Here is a 20,083-nt window from a genome sequence, read left to right on the forward strand (position 1 = left end):
GCTTGAGGTCCCTCCTTCGAATAAAAAGAGATGCACGGTCATGACCAAGGGGGACATTGATGACACAGGTCAGGAAGCATGAAACCAGTACTGATTGTGCAGACTTAGAAACAGATGGTGAGTGACAGCTTTCAGGTCCTTGCACCTAAATGAAAACTCAGTGTTCAGAGGCCACGTGAAAAGAGGTCACGAATCCCGGCAAGTCAGACTCAGGAAGCCAGAGCATGAACTTGGGCTGATCTATCTCAGAGAACTGTTGGGCCTTGAGAAAAGCAACCAAAGTTTTCTAATAGGTGGGATCGTGCCCCAAGTCCCCTGGAAACTCTGCCTGGAGGACTTCGCTCTACCAATAAGGATTTAGCTCTGTGTTCAGACTCAAGCCAGTTCTGCGTTCAACTCCAAGCCTCCTAGAGCAGACCCTTTTCTTGGTTTCTCCATGCCATGGACTCAAGATTCACATCACCTGGCACCTGAGACTGTGACCTGACTGAGCCATAGAGTCTTTGCAGATGTAATTCAGAAAGATGAAGTCATACTACAGTGGGGCCCTAAATCCAATGACAGTGTCCTCATAAAAGTCAGAAAAAGACACACACAGAGGAGAGCCATGTGACCAGGGACATGGCCAGGGAGTGGTGCAGCTCTAAGCCAAGAAACAGCAGGATGGTCAGGAGTCGTTAGGCAGGAAGAGGCTGGGGAAGGACTCCCCTGTGGCTGTGGCCCTGCCACCAGGCAGATTTCAGACATCCAGGTCCAGAACTCTGAGGGCAAAAAAAATTCCCATTGCCATAGCCACCTAGTTCATGGTACTGGGTTACGTCAGCCCAAAGCAAACAGATGAGCTCATTTTGCAAAATATCTGAAACTGTTGCTGCCATAATCTAAGATGTTCTCTAGAGGGAATAGCTTCCAGTGCCCCCCTGAGAATGTCTAAGTGTGAAAGGAGAGAACGAAGCAACCAAGCTGTCCCCTCCCCAGGGAATCAGCTTCTATATTCACCCTGAGCCTCCCTGGGAGTCCCACATCCCACACTCAGAAAGGTCTGCTTTTCACTTGTGCTCCATGTCTCATCCCACTAGGAGCTGTGCCTTCAAACCACAGCCCACGCTGGAGTTCCCACAGACAGGGAGAAAATGGGGGACGGGAACCATTGTGTGGCTTATGTTCAGTCCTAGTTTTCATCGGAAACCAGTGCAGACATGAGACCCACAACCCCCTTGTTCACTAATTCTAACCTGACACAGGCAGGTGCTTTGTCGCTTCCACATCCCCAGAAGGAGCTCAGCATTACTTTCAAACTCCAAAGGCCCCTCTGGGGCTCTACATAGTTACCAAACACTTCTCCAGGTCTTTGCTCGGCCACCAAGGATTTTCGTGGTATATAAAAATGTTCATGATTAATTTCTATCCCTTCACCCACTGCCTACCCCCTTTCCTAAAAAGTACAATACTGGAAGTCATAGGTGGTTGAAACTCTCCCGGGTGTCTCCATGTGGTAGATTTTATATTCATTTTACACATATGACACCCACTTTCTAAATGAAACATCAAGGAGAAGGAGAGGCCATTATGAATGTCCAAGGCCACCTAGCTGATGGGGGCAGAGCTGGAACCAGAACTTACCTCTCCTCCTCTCTATCTTGACAATCTTTTGTTTGGGGAGGGCGTATAGTTTCACCGTCTTTGTAAGGTGGAGTGAGGAGCATTTATTAGTATACCTGTTAGTTTGAGTGACAGGCTGGACATGATACAGCAGGTCTACCACCAGAGCCTGCTTTATAAGGGTTCCCAATAAAATACATTTTCTGCTTAACCCTGTATGCTCAAGAGCCTAGAAAAGGAAAGAAAACTTCCAACCAGCAAAAGAGATCTGAGTCTTGTCCTAACCACATCCCATTTTGCCTCTGTGTTAATCAGGTGCTCCAGAGAAACAGAATCAATAGGATATATCTATCTAGCTACCTTCTGTAGATAGATAGATACATAGATATAGACATAGACATAGATATATAAAGAGATTTGTTTCAAGGAATTGCCTCCAGTGATTATGAAGGCTGAGAATTCCAAAATCTGTAGTTCACCTGCAAAGGCCATCTGCTGGTAGAGTTCTTTCTTGCTCAAGGGAGATTGGTCTTTTCTTCTATTCAGGCCTTCAACTGAGTGGACGAGGCCTACCTCCACTGGGGAGGGTGATTTGCTTTACTCAAAGTCGACTATTTAATTTGTTAATCTTTTCTAAAAACACTTCACAGACACATTCAGAATCATGTTTGAACACATATCCAGGCACCATAGCCAGCCCAAGTTAAAACAAAATCAACCATCACAACCCTCTAATACCAGGGACACTCAAGGGCTCTGAGAAGTGCTGGACCCTTGTCAGTTGGGCCTGGTTGCAGGAACATGATAGAGTAATAGTCCCAGTGGGTTCCTCTGTCACATGAGAAACCGTCATACATTTTGGCATCCATCAGTGAGCTCATCTTAGGAAGGAAGCTGCCTTAAAATAAGCTGGAGACAGCGAGTGACCAGCCTCCTCCGTTTAGGGATGAGGTGCCTGTGGGGCCAGAGAAGAAACAGATCTGTCCTGACACCATCTGCCCCGCAGCACACACAGGGCAGCTTGACACTGTCACAAGAACAGGGTCCCCTCTCATGAGCAAGGACTCCCTGTGGTGTAGGTTGCCCAGAAGCAGCTCCACAAAAAGATGAGCCTCGGCCAATTAATTCCAAAGCCAGTACCTGAAGGACCAGAGCCCCTGGGACTCAGTATAGGAGGGCCACTGATCAGGGAGACAACGAAACCTTCCCACCCTTCTAAGAGCCAGGCTTGGCCTGTCCACCAACACCCCAATATCTGGCCCCATGGTTACCTGATCTAATGCCATCAAAAGGCAACCCAAGCCTTCTCATATCTGCTCCAACACAGGGCCCTCCTCCCACCGTCACAAGGTGAACCACCCTTGTCCCTGTACCACCCCACCCTGATCCTGCAGAGGTGCTGCCTCTGCAGAGTGAAGAGTCCTGCCCCAGGAGGACGTCTCAGCCACTCTTAACCCGCCAGTTCCTAGTTGTGTGACCGTGAGCATGGCACTTCCCTTTTCCAGTCTGTCTTCAACTATAACAAGGCAATAATAACCCTCAGCTGGTTGCAGTTAGTAGGAAATGAGGAGACCTAGACTGTGTCTCAGAGCAGAGAGAAACAAAGTCTCCTTAGGATGAGGAGAAGGTGAACTACCGTGTGCCAAAGGGTCAACACAGGGTAATGGTTAGCCAAGGACCTGAGTCTGCAGGTTTCCACTGGAACCCAATCGCTGCCTCATGGATGTGTGTGACTGTGGGCAAGATGTTCAACCTGTCCTGGCCTTGGTTTCTTCAAGTACAAAAGGGGCAAAATCAGCATATTAGAGGGATGCAGCCACATCAATGTTTATAGCAGCTCAACTCACAATAGCTAAACTATGGAACCAACCTAGATGCCCTTCAACAGACGAGTATATAAAGAAACTGTAATTATGGCATTTGCTGCTAAATGGATGGAGCTGGAGAATATCATGCTAAGTGAAATAAGCCAATCTCCCCAAAAACCAAAGGCCGAATGTTTTCTCTGATATGCAGATACTAACTCACGATAAGGGCAGGGGAGCTAAGGAAGAATTGTTACTTTAGGTAGAGGGGAGTGAAGACAGGAGAGGGGGTATGGGGGTAGAAAGGATAGTAGAATGAAATCAGGCATTATTGCTGTATGTACATATATGACTGCATGACCACTGGGATTCTACATCATGTACAACCAGGAAAAGGAGAAATTATACTCCATTTATGTATGATGTGTCATGGTGCCTTCTGCTGTCATGTATAACTAATTAAAATTAATAATAAAAGGGGGGGTAGTAATGGTTCCTGCTTCATATCATTGCTACGAAGATTAAATAAAATAATGTCCATAAAGAACTGGGCACAAAGTCTAGCACTGCCGCAGTCTGGCTGGGCACAATTCAGGAGCCACTTATCAAAAGAAACTAACTTTATTTTTAGAACTACAAACACCAAACAAAACTGCTCCTCAGGAAAAAACCCTCAGAGCCCAACTGCCACCACCGGCTTCCACAAGCCTCTCACCCACACAAGCCTCACTACCTCCCACAATCCTCCTGCTCTTGAGGCCGATTGGCTGGGTCGCATGGGCGGAGCCAAGGAAGTCCCCCAATGAGCAGCTCCGTGGTCTGAAAGGGCAGGGAAACAGCCCAATGAACATCACCGCAGAGGAGCCAATCAGCTAGATGTTGCTGGGGCCACTGTGAGCCAATCATCAGCCGGCAGCTGGAAGTTTGCTGGGGCCCCTTTGGCTGTGGCTCTCAACATAGCACATAGTAAGTAATAATATATGTTAATTGCTACTTTTATAACCATAATTTATTTATAACTATGATTGACATGATGACCCCGTCCCTCTTTTTCCATAACTCTCCTCCCCTCCCTGGTCTTGGGCACAGTCCTTAGCATCAGACAGTCTGAATCCAGAACCATATCATCGTAGGGGGACAAGGGTGGAGGAGCCAAGGACAGAGCTGCTCTGAGGATGCAGAGGGGTGAGAAAGCCGGCCATGCCCACCCTATTGCAGGTGGAAGACTGAGTGCGGGACCCTGGGAAGGAGGTTGGGGATCAGTAGGCAAGCTGAGAAGGGAAGCATCGGCTGCCCAGTCCCTAGACCTGGATGATAATACAAATTGGGAAACATAGACACGTCGGCTTTTTTTTTGCCACTGTCTGAGCCAGAATATGCAGACACAGCTGGTTCTGACATTGTTTTCCTGGTCCCCGTCTAGTTAACAGAAAACAAAGGCAACCCAGAGCCAGGCACTTCTGGGACTGAAGCCAAAGGAGCAGGAGAGGAGATGGGATGGGGCTCGCCCCAGCTGACTTGGTCCTGCCAACACTCAACAGAGCCATCCCTGACTCTGGCCAACAGCCACCCAGGTCGGGGTAAAATCCAGACAGGAGAGGATAATGAGAAGGCCTGTGCTCTGCTGCCTTGTCATAGGAATAGGTAAGGTGGCATTCTGAATAGCACAACCAGTGAGGGAGGGGACACGAGGAGGGTAGCAGCCTGCAGTATTCCTGGTCATGCTCAGTGGGACCAGAGGTCCCCCCACTTCACACAGACCCCAGCGCTGGAGCAGCCCAGCACATCAAGCAGGTTGGGAACCACAGAACCTGCACTGGTGACCATTCCCAGCCCCAGTGTCCCCCTTCCTCCCCCCAAGCTTGCCCTTGCCCTTCCATCCTTGACTCTTTTGGGGGGAACAGGTAGCAGGGATTGAACTCAGGGGCACTCAACCACTGAGCCACATCTCCAGCCCTATTCTGCATTTTTTTTTTTTTTTTGAGACAGAGTCTCACTGAGTTGCTTAGTGCCTCGCTGTTGCTGAGGCTGGCTTTGAACTCACGATCCTCCTTCCTCAGCCTCCTGAGCCGCTGGGATTACAGGTGTGCACCAATGCACCAGGCCATCCTTGACTCTTTTTTTTTTAATTTCTTTTGTAGTTGTAGATGTACAGAATGCCTTTATTTTATTTGTTTATTTTTATGTGGTGCTGAGGATTGAACCCAGTGCCTCACACATGCTAAGCAAGTACTCTGACACTGAGCTACAGCCACAGACCTTGACTCTTAATAAGAGACTGTAGGACCAATTTCTGGCTCAAATGGCTTGCTCACCTTCCAAACACCTTTTGGGTCTTTTTCTGATTCCAGGGACTTCTATTCCTTTGCGTAAGCAAGGGCTTCCTCCAACATCCAAGCCCGAAGTGGCCCATGGCCAGGCCAGCTCAAGATCTGAGGGACTGTGCATCCAAGAGGGAGTGGAGACATGCCACCACCCAAGGGCTCTTCCATGAAAAGCTACCATCAGTCGTTCCTGTAAGTACTGAGCATCTACCAGTGGCCAGGCCCTGAAGCAGGAGCTAGAGTGACTACAGAAAGCAAGGGCTGATGGGAGCTGGCCTTTGCCAATCTCTTCATTCTGTTAACTAAGAAAACACAACAGCTTCTGGGAGTGGGAGTCTAAATCAATTGCTCACCTGAACATGGATTCTTTCAATCAAACTGAAGATAATGTGCACAAAGGAGAATTATCATGCCAGCTCTGGGCTACAGGTCCAGAAAAGCAATTGGTGATAGGTTGTTTTTGGTTTGTTTTGAGATCCTCAGGGGCAGAGAGTGGAATTAAACATGCCCCTTGGTTCATGACACATTATGAGCTGAGAAAGATTCTTTCTTACTTTATTCATTCATTACATTTTATCCCAGTAGCCCCTTTTGGCCATCCAAGGTAACTACTGATGTTTGTTTAATGTGCATCTTTCTAGTTTTTATGTTCTTACAAAATATATAGTCATTTGTGTGTGTGCATATTTTTTAGTCTGCCTAGCTCGCAGCTCAGTCTCTTTCTTACCTTCTGCACTGGGCAGTGTAACTGCAAGGCTCCATGGGAGGACCACTACACTTTGTCTATTCGAGTTCCCAGCAGGAAACAGAGACTTGACACTTATAAGGTAATGAATGCCTTCTGAGGAATGAGTGTGGCAATTTCTTTGGGATTTATACCCAGGAATGGAATTGGTGGGTCATTGTGGGGGGGGCTGTTGAACTGGACTAGAGCTTGCCAGCTGCCCTGTGAGGTGACTACACTCCCCAGAGGTGGCTGTGAACTTGGCATCCCACATCTCCACCCACATCTGGCAGCTGCCAGCTTTTTAGTTTTTGAAGTCTAACAGGCAGAATGGAATCTCTTTGTTGTCGGAATTTGCATTTCTCTAGGGACAAATCACTTGTGGGAGGGTTGGCCTTTAGGGATTCCTATTCTGTAAACTGCTTAGATCCTCTGCCCGGTTTTCAGTGGGATTGCTGCCTTCTCTTTTCTTTTTTGCCTTGCACTTGTTGCTGATGTTGTAGATATGAATCCTCTTTCAGACTTAGACATTTTAAATACCTTCTCTCATCTGTCACCCATTAATTAACTATCTGTGGCTATGCACAGTGTTCATTGAATAAAAGTCATCTGTATTTGCCTTATGTTGGATTATTTTTGAAGTTTTGTTTAAGAGGTGCTTCCTTGGCCATGAAAAGATGGACTTTTACACTATGTTGTATTTTCTTTTTAAAATTTCTAGGCATTCATTAGTTCTCCCCTGTCCTCAGATACCAGCGTCTGGGGCTATGCTAGGTCAACTCACTGATCAGTTATTTCCTTCACTGAATATTTAATGAGCACATCCTAGGTGTTGACGCTGTACAGAGAGAAGACAAGACATGATTCCTGGACTCAGTGACAGGAGTAGGGTAAGAACTGCATGTGGCAGGAAATGACAGGAGTGACGAAAAGGCCACCTCAAATAGAAGGAATGAAATTTCAACTTTCAAACTGCCTGGAAGAAAGAGACCACAGTCCCTGCAGACATATGTACACTACACCCAAGCAAGGTGGAAATGACCCCATGAACATCTGAGAAGCCCAAGAAGGCTGTACTTGGGGGTCCTGAACTTCTTGTCCAGTTTAGAAGAAATTTGTACTAGACCTTGAATTTTAGGCTTTAACATTCAAGTCTTCAAAACGAAATGTGGCTTCAATGCCTAAAAAAAAAAAAAAATCATAAAATGCCACCAATTTAGCCCCCATGGTGCACAGGCAGAGTCCTCCATTTAAAGCCATTTGGTTTCCTCCCAACCTGCACAAACCCATCAATTGACAATTGGAGGCCAAGCTGTAGCTCTCTGTGGAAACCCACAGAGGCTCCTAAGATAAGTGCACACTCTAATGATCTCCTGCGGATAGGACCCCCCACGCACACATACACAGGGGACCTATACACTTTAAGATTTTTCTAAATAGCACCATTTGCCTTGAGAAGTTTTAGGAGTCAGGTATTACAAACGTATTAATGCCTTGATGGAGGAATAGCAACCACAGTGCCACATTAGGATGCGTTGGAGTACACAGGGTGGGCCCCTTCTTCGACCCTTCAAAAGCAGTGACACCTTCTTTCACTGCGCATTTCACAGCCCCATCTCACAACCGTAGCCATCTACGTGTGCAGAAAATGATACATAGTCTGGGCTCATGGAAAGGGAATTGTGTGTGCGAGCCTAGAATTTGAATTTGGATCCTGGTTTTGCCCTTGAGTGTGTTTGATTTTCAGCAATCCCTTGGCTTCCTCATCTCAGTTTCTTCACGTGCAAAATAAACACATGGGATTGGATCAGCACTTCTGAACAGGACAGAGATGGTGTTCAGTTTTTCACGGCTGGGACCAAAATATAGGAGGAAAGATGTATTTTCACAGTTTCAGAGGTTCAGTCCACGGTTGGACAGCTCCAAGGCAGAACATTATAGTGGGAAGACATGGCAGAGAAACACTGCTCAGCTCGTGGCAGCCAGAAAGCAGAGAGAGAAGGCAGAAGGTGGAGCAGGGGAGAAGATGAACCCTTCCAGGGCACGCTCCCAGGGACCTACCTCCTCCAGCTAGGTCCCACCTCTCAGGAGTTCATTCAGCTATCAGTGGACTGATTTAGGAAACATTATCACATCCCCAAAGCATCTCTCAGCATGCCAGCCTCCTTGGGTGCCCACAGCATCCTTGAGTTTATCACTAAATATATTGACTTGTACCTTCAGATTTAATTCCATGGTATTGAGGAAATGGAGGGTGGTTAAGTGCAAATATCTTTGCAATTACAAATATCTTTCATATAATAATTTAGATCCGTAAGCCCTCAAAAGTGAGTCCTACCTCAAACACGCATAAGAAAAGAATGCAACAAGAATACAAAGAGTCCCACGAGACTGAGTGCCACACACGTAATGCTCCATGAGGGGAGCATTACTGCATCCTTAGCTTCAGCTTCAGGATCAGGACCAGGATCAGGACCAGGCTCATAGCAGTTACTCAATAAATGTCTATTGGAAGAATGAATGAATGAATGAGTTTACCCATCTTTGCCTTCTAGACCCAGTGCTTGCAATGAATGTCAAATGAACACATGAGCAGATATGAGATTTTTTAAACTTTTCAAAATTCTTTCATGAGATTAGTTGATCACAACCACCCACTCAGTTCTTCAAACAGATAACACGGAGCAGCTCCTTGTCTACCCTACACTGCCTTCCTAGGTGGGTGTGCATGTGCTTAGGGACGGATGATCCCTGTGCTAAAGATGGTACCTGGGGGTGTCTAATATGTGTGGGCAGTTTCCTGAGATACTATCACATGTTCATCCCTCATGTGCCAGGACCAGAGTCTGGCCACTCTTAAAACCTACAAATTAACTCACTGAACTGACCCAACTCAGAAGACTCTAACACTCTGCCTTATAAAAAATCATTTTAGATGATGCTATAGTTTGCATCTTGATGTCCTCCAAGGGCCCTTGTGTTAACGGCTTGGTTCCCAGCTTCACACTATGGGGAGGTGGTAGAAACTGTAAGAGATGGTCAAGCCTATTGATAGGTCTTCCAGTCATAAGGGGTATGCCCTTGAAGGGAATAACTTAACTCAGTACCGAGCCATGAAGACTTAGGTTTTTCCTTGGGAATTACCCCAGCTTTCTGGTGCATATCAGACCACCCAAGGCCTGAGATCTCTGTCTTTACTCTACTAGGGAGACAACTCTCACAGCTCCGGAGTTGGGCGTAACCCACTGGGAACTAGATAGCCCACCCCCTACCTTGTTTGGCAAAGAACATTCCATGGAAAACCTTTGATGTCCCCCGATATAAATAAAGCAAGTGCGGGCTCCAGCTCTCTCTCTCTCTCTTTCCAGTGTGGAACTCAATCCCTAAGATAGAAGAGCTGTCCTGCCCCCGCTTTTCAAAATTACTTTCCATGTACTGTGGGTTTTATTAGCTTTTTTATTATTTTTTTATTTTTATTGTTGGTTGTTCAAAACATTACATAGTTCTTGATATATCATATTTCACACTTTGATTCAAGTGGGTTATGAACTCCCATTTTTACCCCATATACAGATTGCAGAATCACATCAGTTACACTTCCATTGATTTACATATTGCCATACTAGTGTCTGTTGTATTCTGCTGCCTTTCCTATCCTCTACTATCCCCCCTCCCCTCCCCTCCCCTCCCCTCTTCTCTCTCTACCCCCTCTACTGTAATTCATTTCTCCCCCTTGTATTATTTTTCCCTTTCCCCTCACTTCCTCTTGTATGTAATTTTGTATAACCCTGAGGGTCTCATTCCATTTCCATGCAATTTCCCTTCTCTCTCCCTTTCCCTCCCACCTCTCATCCCTGTTTAATGTTAATCTTCTTCTCATGCTCTTCGTCCCTACTCTGTTCTTAGTTACTCTCCTTATATCAAAGAAGACATTTGGCATTTGTTTTTTAGGGATTGGCTAGCTTCACTTAGCATAATCTGCTCTAATGCCATCCATTTCCCTCCAAATTCTATGATTTTGTCATTTCTTAATGCAGAGTAATACTCCATTGTGTATAAATGCCACATTTTTTTTATCCATTCGTCTATTGAAGGGCATCTAGGTTGGTTCCACAGTCTTGCTATTGTGAATTGTGCTGCTATGAACATCAATGTAGCAGTGTCCCTGTAGCATGCTCTTTTTAGGTCTTTAGGGAATAGACCGAGAAGGGGAATAGCTGGGTCAAATGGTGGTTCCATTCCCAGCTTTCCAAGAAATCTCCATACTGCTTTCCAAATTGGCTGCACCAATTTGCAATCCCACCAACAATGAACAAGTGTACCCTTTTCCCCACATCCTCGCCAGCACTTGTTGTTGTTTGACTTCATAATGGCTGCCAATCTTACTGGAGTGAGATGGTATCTTAGGGTGGTTTTATTAGCTTTTATTCCACAGCCAGCCTACTCCACGAGGAGGGACCTCAATTCTGCCACCTGCATAGGATGAGAGCGGGATTCCTCTTTTTTTCTTTTGCTTCCCTAGACATGAGGTGAGTAGCCTTGCTCCCCCACACACAGGCCCAAAAGCAATGGGATCAACCAATCATGGACTGAAACCTCCAAAACTATAAGACAAATTAAATCTTCCTTCTTCATAAGTTGATTGTCTCAGGTATTTTGTTATAGAAATTGAAAACTGATTAACATACATGGTTTACTAAAAGTACATGAATTATCAAAAAATAATTGAGAATAAAAATTAGACCACGAAAGAAACATATATGATACACACACACACACACACACACACACACAGCATAGGGCCCCAAAGAGTCAAACTCATTGGCTCAAAATTTTGGATCTACTCTTCCTCTTCTGATCTCAATGGCTCCAGGAGCAGCGGCTTGCAGTGCAGACACAGCCAAATCCAAGATCCACACCACATTCAACCAATCCTGAAGACAGCTCAGAAATGGCATCAAGAACTACCTGATCACAAAGATATGAATCTGTTAAGGAGACAGACCCCAAGTTCCTGAGAAATATGCATTTTGCCAAAGAAGCACAACAGAAGTACCTAAAAAAAAATTTCAGGGAAACAACGCCAAGGCCATGAGTCCACATGCTGAGGTCATCAGGACCCTGGTAAAGTCTAAGGATGTCAAGACCAAGATGCCAAAGGGTGCCAGCCACAAGCTTGACTGCCTTGCCTTGCTTGCCCATCCCAAGCACAGGAAGCATGCTTGTGCCACATGGCCAAGAACTGCAGGCTCAGCTGGCCAAAGGCCAAAGGCCAAGCCCAAGAAAAGACCCAGGTGCAACTCCAGCTCCAGAATCAGCTCCAGCTCTGGCTGCAGCTCCTGCTCCCAAAGGTGCCCAGGCCCCCAAGGGTGCCCAGGTTCTATGAATGCTCCATAGTAAAAGGCTCTGAATGTGAGGACTGAAGGACCAGTGTGACCTCTGAGCCCCTGTCTACGGGAACTAGTGTCCTCCTGTGCAGTTTGTACAAATAAATCCAGAGGCAAAAAAAAAAAAAAAAAAACAACCTTTGGGGAGGAGGGTATAAGTTTCTCAAAAGCTCAAGTAGAAAGAGAAACAAATTAGTTACAGAGGTCTCCAGGTCCATAAAGAAAACAGGTACCCTTTCCTTAGAGGAAACAAATTTTTCCAAATATTCATATCTGAAACACATGGAGCTGGGGTGTCGCTCAGTGGCAGGTGCTGACCTAGCATGTGCAAGGCCATGGGTTCAATCCCCAGCACCGCACACACACACACACAAAACACAGCCAATTGTTTTTCTGTGCTAGGTGCAGAACCCAGGGCCTCACATTATCTTAACTACCACAAGGAACAATGTAGTAAATACAGCAACAGGCATTAGACTAATGTAACAATGGAAGCAACCACAGTATCAGTAATTATTTAGACTCTACACAAAGTGCGACCCCATGAAAACATCCTGTGGAGGAGGAGGCAACACCTAAAAATATAATCTAAATCGTTTTTATTTTTTTGAGAATTCCTTTACTTTATTTCAACATGTTAACCTTCTAAACATTGCTTAATTTGTGTATATACATAATTAATATATATAATTATTTGTTCTAATTAGTTACAGTGACAGTAGAATGCACTTTAACACATCATACATAAATGGTGTATAACTTCTCATTCTTCAGGTTGTACATGATGTAGAGTTACACAGGTCATTAATCATATATGCACTTAGGGTAATAATGTCAATTCATTCTACTATCTTTCCTATCCATTTTCCCCTCTCCTCCTTTCACTGTCCTCTGTCTAATCCAAAGTACCTCTATTCTTCTCTACCTTCCACCCCTTATAGTAAATTAGCATCTGCATATCAGAGAGAATATTCTGCCTTTGGTTCTTTGGGACTGGCTTATTTCACTTAGCCTGGTATTCTCCAGCTCCATCCATTTACCTGCAAATGCCATAATCTCATTCTTATGTAAGGCTAAGTAATATTCCATTGTGTATATATACCACATTTGTAGTCTAAATCTTGCTTGTAGTCTAAATATGCTTCAAATCATCTTCCATTAACCTACCTCACCTAGGCATTAGGGATGCTGGAGAACACAGAGGTGAAGGCAAGACTCTCTGGCAAAGGCCTAGGCAGCAAGGGGTCTGTGTTGCTCATTAGGAATGACTCCCCACAGCTTGCAAGCCCAGTGTGCCCTCAGTGACATTAATCATTAGTGGTGAAAATTGAGGAGTCCAGATAGGATTCTCCCTCCTGCCAGGATGTTCATTTGCCTTCAACCCAAAGGTGAGCTGTGCTGAAAAGTCTCCACTTCCCTTTTCGCCCTTTTCTACCTTTCCATCAGCACAGGAAGGCTGACCTCTGAAGGATGCACCAACTAGCCTTTTTTGCCCTCTTGCTCCTATATGTTAGGCTAACACAAGGCATCGGCAGAAGGTAGAAAGGTCTCAGGAAGTTACTTATTCCCCTGCTCCATTCCAGCTGGACTATGGATTGGACGTTTCTCTGCTCCTCATATGAAGCCACAGCTTCTTTCAGGAGAGCGACCCACCCACAACAGCTCCCATGAAGTTCTGGTAACAGCTCTCCCTCCCTTTGCTCCTTCATACCTAGTGGTGCATATGGTTTAGATCTGGAATGTCCCCCCGACACAAATCTCATGTTTCCCCCATATAGCAATGTCCAGACGTGGGACCTTTGAGAAGAGATGAGATCATGAGAGCTCTGACCTCATCCGTGGATTAATATATGAATGGCTGCCAACCGACTGCTGAGACTTAGGACCTAGTTGGAGAAGTAGGTCACTAGAGATGTGACCTCCCAGTTCTGTGTCTGTCTGTCTGTCTCCCCCCTCTTCTTCCAGGCTGCCATGAGCTTTCCTCCACAATGCCCTTCTGCCATGTTTCTGCCTGGGAGCCAGCTGATCATGGATGGAATCCTCTGAAACCAAGATCCAAAGACCTCTTTCCTCCTCTGAGTTGCTCTTGACAGCTATTTTGTTCGCAGTGATGAAAACCTAACACATGGTGGCAATCCGCCCCCCTCCCAAGTCTCTAGATTCTGGAGCCTCACCTTCACTGTTGGTTCCTTAACCCTGCCCCTCCTCTCAAATTCATTACATTGCCTTCCTTACACTGCCCTCAATTACCCTCTCCCTTACCTGAGCCCACAAGAGACCTGAAAGTTAGGTTCAAGTCACATTTCCCTAAATGTTCTGGAGAGAGTCTAGCACAACTTCTCTGGAATCAGTTTGGCCTAGAAAAATAACAAAGGAAGCTCTACTAGTTTCTGCCTAGCTGTTCAGCAGAGGTATTAAAAGAAAATTATCTCAGTAATGCTCCTATGAAATGTCGGGCTTTAAGCAATGCAACTTGCTCATGACTTCTCCAGAATGAATATTTGCAAAGTGTGTCCCTAAATATAACTACAGGAAGTGACCTGCTGTATGGAGTTACTGGATATAACCAATTAAATTTTGCAGGACATTTGCTGATTCTTGTTTTAGAACTAGGTTTCAGACGGTGGCTAAAATAATTGTCTATTGAGGCCGCTCTTAGTTTATGACCAAAGAAGTAAAAGAATGAAGGGCGGGGGGGGGGGGGGGTAGAAAAAAACCCTGGATCATCAGCATCCAGAAAATCTTGTTTATTTAAAACAAACAAACCAACAAAAATAAACTCTATAACAAGGAGGTGTGCACCTGGATGATCCAAAAGCAATTTAGAATCTTTAAGCTTAGATTTTTAAAAGGAACGCAGCTGCCTTCATGTTTTAGTCAGCTTTGAGTCTGTGTAACCAAAAGACCCAACAAGAACAACTTAGAGGAGAAAAAGTTTATTTTGACTTACAGATTCAGAGGTTCAGTCCATGATCATCCGACTCCATGGCTCTGGGCCAAGGTGAGGCAGAATATCATGGCAGAAGCTGCTCAATTCATGACAGCCAGGAAACAGAGAGAGAGTTTCACTTTCCAGGGACAAAACATAAATCCCAAATGCACACCCCTAATGACCTACTTCTTCCAGCCATGCCCTACCTGACTACAGTTATTATCCAGTTAACCAATTTAAGTGGATTGATCCACTGATAAGGTTACTACTCTCATAATCAGTTTACCTTCTGAATGCCCTTGAATTGTCTCACATAAAAGTTTTTTTGGGGAACCACATACCCAAACCATAACAGTTCAAAATGGAGAGCTGACTTTTTAGGAAGTCAGACTGATTCTTGAGGTGAATTGAAAAGAAACAATAAGGGGCTGGGGACATGGCTCTTGGTGGTAGGATGTGTGCCTAGCATGTGTGAGGTCGAAAGAAAGAGAGAGAGAGAGAGAGAGAGAGAGAGAGAGAGAGAGAGAGAGAGAAGAAAAGAAAAGAAAAAATAAAAGACAACAAGAAGGGCTGGGGTGAGCTCAGTGGAGGAGCACTTTCCCAGGATGCACAAGGCCCTTGATTCCATCCCCAGCACAGCAAAAATAAAACAAAATAAAAAGCTACGGTAACTGAGAGTTCACACATCTTCTCAGAGTGAAAACTGGAGAGACTAAATATGTGTTATATATTGTCCTTAACAGACTTACTCATGAGAGAAGTGTTTAAGAGTGATCAATAACAATGGAGAAATACCTAAAACCCAATTGCACCCCACATACGACACTGGCCCGCAAAATACAGATTCCTCGCAATTCAAGAGAGAAAACATGAAATTGAGACACAATGTCTCATAAACTAAAGTCACTTTTAATGGTGCGGTCCTCCCAGTTTGAAGTATAATTAGCGAAAACGTGATGAAGAAGGAAAATGTAGCCTAATCCATCATTTATTTTAGCTATCAGAACTTGGCTGGCCACTCAACTAGGCTGGCACAAAATGTTCCTTCCTTGAGTTGGCCTTCACCATGAAGGGAATATGGAAATTTCCAGTGAGTTCTGCTTCTGCTTCTTTCTACAGCCAGTGTCCTCTCAGCACCTGCAAGAGCGGCTGAGGCCCTCGCATGCAGGCCTAGCAGAGCACAGGAGACCAAGTATGCTGTGCCAACCCTCACCGGGGTCAGGAAGCACATTAGCAGCCCAGACCCACCAGCTGACACAACCTGGATTGAGCTTTGCCTCCCCTGGGCTTGGTCTCTAGAAGTCCTCAGGTAAGTCCTGGGCATCTGTGAGGCCCTCTGCCATCTTTCCAACTCCTTCTAGGTCCTTCCCCAGCCACCAGCCCAATATAGGTCTTGCTTGCTGTAACTGGAACCTACATGTTGGGGACCCCATACTCCGCTTAACTTTTACCTGTGCCTCCCTAGGGTCTTGAGCCCCTTACCCTTAAAGCATCACTTTTCTTACTGCATGAATAACTGGCTGGAATCCAACTGACTGCAATTGCTTGACTACCTGAAATGGACACTTCCACCAATCACTCCCCACTGCTGGGTCCTGCCTGCTAAAGGCACCAGACCTGTTGGTTCTTGTGCAAAGACCACGCAGCAGGTCCTCTGAGTCTGTAGACAGATTAATTTCCCCCACCTTATGCCTAGTCTCAATCCAGGAATGTTAGAGTGACCCCAACCCCTCTTGTTGATCAGCCTCCCATATGGACACCAGGTGCTTGCTCCCATCTGGTCCTGCCTCTGGCCAGAAGCAGCACACCAGGGAGAAGGGACTGCAAGAGGGCACATGTCAATTATCTGCTAGGGCCCCCAAACCCAGAAATCATAGTTTGAACTTCTTAAGCCAATACTCCTGCTCCTCCAGAATATCCAACCATTCAATAACATCATGGAAGTTTCTCAAACTCACCGACAGGTTAGGGAATGTAAATGGAGGTAATAATAAGATAGTATTTTACATCAAACCCATTTTATTATACTAAATTACTATGGGAGAATCAGAGAAAAGAATTTCTACCCATTGCTGATACAATGTAAAATGACACGGTCTTGGAAAGCAATCTGATAATACCTATTTTTAATGAAAAAAATTAAATATATATTGTATTATATATAATGTATATGTGTGTATGCATTATGTATATATACATATGTGTATATGGATATTATATTATGATGTATGTATATGTATACATATATGTATTATATAAGAATTACATATGTATATATAAAATCTCCTTCACCCAGCAATCTCTTCTCGAAGGACCTATCCCACTAAAATAAAAGCATCAGTAGGTAAGGACATATGTTCAAACACTGTTTGAGATGGAAAAAAAAACTGGAAATACACAAATGTCCATCAATAAGCACATAATTGAATAAACACTGATAAATACAAATTGTAGAATATTATGCAGCCCTAAGTTGGACCTGTGCCAATTAACTTGGTCAGTGAGAAAGGTTAAGATGCAGAGAAATGTAATGCCATAACCAAGACATGCTCCAAAAAGGTATTTGTGCTTGCATCTGACTATTTGAACAGGAAGAAACACAGGAAGGCTGTACACCAGGCCACTAACACCAGTGACTCTGAGGCTGAAGGGGACAGTGGTGGGAAGGGAAGGCAAGTGCCCATGGCTAGAGGGAATAGGTAAGAAATTAAAATCACTTCTTAAAAGTGAATGACAAGGGGCTGGGGATGTGGCTCAAGAGGTAGTGTGCTCGCCTGGCTTGCATGCGGCCCAGGTTTGATCCTTAGCACCACATACAAACAAAAGATGTTGTGTCCGCCGAAAACTAAAAAATAAATATTTTTAAAAAAAGTGATAGCAAAAAAGAACACACAATGTAATTCCATATAATTTCATTTGTGTAAAATCATACATACGTGTGGCTGTAAAACACACATGAAGTCACCAGAAGGTTACTGGAGGTGAGCCCTAGGGAGTTTCCTTAACCTGTCCTATATTATTTGCAATTTTACAATGCAAATTATTCATATAATCGGGAAAATACTCCCCAAAGCTATTTTACTGATTTTGCCCCCTGATTTTCTAACTCTACTGTCACTCACTGCTTCCAACCAGACCAGTCACCTCATAGACACAGCTGCCCCCTGCACCGGCTCCAGGTTCACTAGTTTTGAAGATGTGCACAAGCTCTCGCTCTCTCCCTCTCCCTCTCTGCCTCTTCCACCTCTGTCCTCCCTCCTCTCTTCTCTCCTCTCCTCTCTCCTCTCTCCTCCCTCTCCTCTCCTCTCTTCTCCCTTCTCCTTCCTCTCTTCTCCTCTCCTTTCCCCTCCCCTCTCCTCTCCTCTCCCCTCCTCTCCTCTCCTCTCTCTTTTCTCCTCTCCTCTCACCTCCCATCCCCTCTACTCTCCCTTCTCCTCTCCTCTCACTTCCCCTCCCCGCTCCTCCCCTCTCCTCTCCTCTCTTCTCCTCTCCTCTCACCTCCCCTCCCCTCTCCTCTCCTCTTCTGTCCTCCCTCTCTTCTCCTCTCCTCCCTCTCTTCTCCTCTCCTCTCCCTCCCCTCTCCTCTCCCCTCTCCTCTCCTCTCTCCTCTCCTCTCCTCTCTCCTCTCTCTGCCTCTCACTTCCATTCCTGCCCATGTCCACTGGGAAACTGAGCCTCCCTCTCTAAACATCCACATAGAAAGCCGAGGTCTTGCTCCAGAAGACCGCATCAAGCCTGGACACTTGGGCTCTGAGCCTGGGCTTGGGAGCCACCTGCCTGAATTCCATCAGCAACAATGCGGGTGCCACAAGAGAGGAGGAGTCTGCTCAATCATCATCTCAGGAGTTGGGTTCTAACAAATCTCTCCTAACTTCTTCCTTCCAACCAGTTAATAGAGCCTCTAAGTCCTCATGTGAACAGAAAGCTGTTTATGAACAGCATGCCAATTTGCTAAAAGAACTTTTGTTGTTGTGACTGTTTAAATTGGAACTGTCCTTCCTTCCACTGCCCATAGCACCCCCCCCAACCTCCGCCAAGTTGTGCCAACACAACAGCCCCAGAGTTCCAGAGCCAAAAACAGAACTCAATACAAGGGCAGGAGGGGCAGGGACAGCTATCCTGTGTAAGGGAACAGAGCCAGGCTATTTGGCTCTGGTACTTATTTGCATATTCTTTTCCATAAATTTACATGTTGGCCTCAAGAGCCCTAACTCTGAGTATTTAAAATCAAATTTTGTTCAACCTCCTGGAATTGTGTACCCAGTTGGCCTCCCTTCTTGGTCTGAGCCCAGGGAAACTTCTACCCTGTTGAAAAGTGCTTCTTAGGCAGAGCGCCCTGGCCCCACACTCCTGAAAGTGCTTCCCAGGGAAGTTTCTGCTTTAGCCTGCAGTAGCTCATCCAGTCACCGGAAGCAGCTTCCCAGACTCAGAAGCTACAGTGAGGGTATGGTTTGGGTGGTAGGACGCAGAGCTTCAGCTGTTGCCCCCAACACATAACACTGGGTGCCCAAAGGAGGGCACCTCCGTAGATAACCATACATAATACCCACCAATCCACATGAACCCCTCGAAAACCAAACCTTGCTTGCTCATGGTTTCTGCTTTTTCAAACAAAACCACACCTTGCTTGCTCATGGTTCCTGCTATTTCAAAGACCATTTAGATTCTGTTAGGGACAACAATTATGTGCAGTTGTCATTCCACCTGGCTCTTTAAACTTGCAAGAATTCTCCTCAATTTGGATTCTGCAACAGGAAGCATAAAAAAGCAGCAGAGAACAAGCTGTTGTCAATGCAGTAGATTCGGTCTTCACTGAGCAAATACTGCCCAGGCAGACAGCATATCTGATGAACTGCACCAGAGCATTGGTTGTTTTGCAATCGACAGAGAAGGAGCCCCTGGGTATTTCTTTTCTATGTTTTTATTAGTCATTATAATTATATATAATAGCCGGATTCATTGCAATATATTCATACATGCACATAACATAATTTGCTCCATTTCATTCCCCAGTACTCCCCCTTTCCCTTCCCTCTTCTCTCCCACTAATCCTCTTCCTCTTCTACTGATCACCCTTGTATCTATTTTTTTTAATTGGTGCATTATAATTATATAGCAAAGTGGAGAACATCATGCGACATGAAATAAGTCAAGGGTCAAATGTTTTCTCGCCTATGTGGATGCTAGAGAAACAAAGATGATTTTAAAAGGGGGATCTCACAAAATATATAGGGGAGAAGAGTACACACTGAATTGCTCTGCATGGTGTATTTGAGATAACTGGTGCAAGGAGCTTGTCTTTTTTAATA

General features: G+C 45.2%; 1 protein-coding gene and 1 pseudogene across 2 annotated transcripts in view; one reads left to right on the plus strand and one right to left on the minus strand.

Moving 5' to 3' along the window:
- Window positions 1-20,083, minus strand: part of CNIH3 (cornichon family AMPA receptor auxiliary protein 3) — a 112,328-nt gene that overhangs the window by 63,237 nt on the left and 29,008 nt on the right. The gene's annotated exons all lie outside the window — the stretch shown is intronic.
- LOC308652281 (large ribosomal subunit protein eL29-like) lies at window positions 11,319-11,841 on the plus strand (annotated as a pseudogene). The gene has a single exon. The product of its transcript is annotated as a large ribosomal subunit protein eL29-like (transcript).

Source organism: Spermophilus citellus (assembly GCF_964194105.1).
Source record: "Spermophilus citellus genome assembly, chromosome: 6".
Taxonomy (NCBI): Eukaryota; Metazoa; Chordata; class Mammalia; order Rodentia; family Sciuridae; genus Spermophilus; species Spermophilus citellus.